The sequence below is a fragment of the Chelon labrosus genome (genome assembly GCF_963514085.1).
Source record: "Chelon labrosus genome assembly, chromosome: 11".
Lineage (NCBI taxonomy): Eukaryota > Metazoa > Chordata > Actinopteri > Mugiliformes > Mugilidae > Chelon > Chelon labrosus.
The window spans coordinates 10,759,110-10,760,382 of record NC_140344.1 but is presented as its reverse complement, the minus strand read 5'-3'; positions in this window follow the sequence as shown (position 1 = coordinate 10,760,382).

Sequence of the window (1,273 nt, the reverse complement as noted above, 5' to 3'; positions counted from 1 at the left end):
ACAACATCTCAGTCATTTCAGCGGCGAACGGTGCGCTATGGGGCTCCTCTCGGCGGTCACAGTGAAATGACATTAGCGCTGCTTCCTGCCCATTGGCTTAAACACGCAGCCCCCACCAATCCCGAGGAGACGGACTAGTCTCTGCTGCAGTGGACAAATGAACCCGAGAGTTTAGCTCTTGCTGCTGCAGTGGGGGGCGGTTAATAGAAGTGTCTGAAAACTACCCAGTGACTTTGGATGGCTTTAGTTATTACAAACATATTAACTTTTGTCTTTTCATGTTGTATGAACAACCTTAAGCTTTGAGACCTTTAAAGTTTAAAGTTTCTCTGCTGCAAATGCACCGCTCCCCCAGTTCATGAGCATCAATTCATCTACTAACAACAAAAACGTCCAGCCTCTTATGATCCTCAGGATCCCAAAATTTTCCAGAACCCTTGCAACCATATTTGTCCCTCTTGCCACCAGTATAACATTTTCGCAGTGTGCTTTAAGTTGTGTGGGACATGAAAGCTAAGTCTATATGAATACAATGAAAATAGGCTATTGCCTGTTGAGTCAGACAAAATGCTCTGGGATGATCAAAGCCTTGTAGAGAACAGCCGCCACCCTTAAATCAGTAAATAAGCTTAATAGAAGAGTCTGATTGAATCAGACCAAAAATTGTGTTATTTTAATGGCATCAAGTCTCATTAGGAATTCAGTATGTCTGTGTTACAAGCTAAACCATGTGCCCACAACTTAAATACAGCTGGGGCATGTTTTTCGACTGGTGAACCTTAGAGGAGAGCTCCGACCTGCTGTGACCCAGATAAGGCTTCTCCATGACATCAAGAGTGACACCGCTCCCTCCCCAAGCAATTCACCCATTTGTCGTATCTGAAATCAGGATCTTAAAACGTTTTTGAAATTCTGCCCGGCCTTTAAAAGGTGACTTTAGATCTCCGAAATATGAAACATGAATGTGACAAAACGTATCAGTTGAATTGCACGCCCTTTGACCTTTCTGGCCGTCTCTCTGCCTGGAACAGACACCGCACCTTGGGATGACCTGGGTTTACGACCCGGTGACCGTCACATGGCTCTCGACTGTGTGAGGGCATCTTAAGTAAGAACAGCTTCGGTGAGCTCAAAGGGGTCAGTCCTTCTCCACACAGGCCTGACGTCAAGCGATGGAACACAACACTTTGTGTCGGATCTTATACAGACCAGATGGATGTAAGCCGCTACATTGTATCACACTTCACTGCAACCGCTCACTGTTGTCTCATCA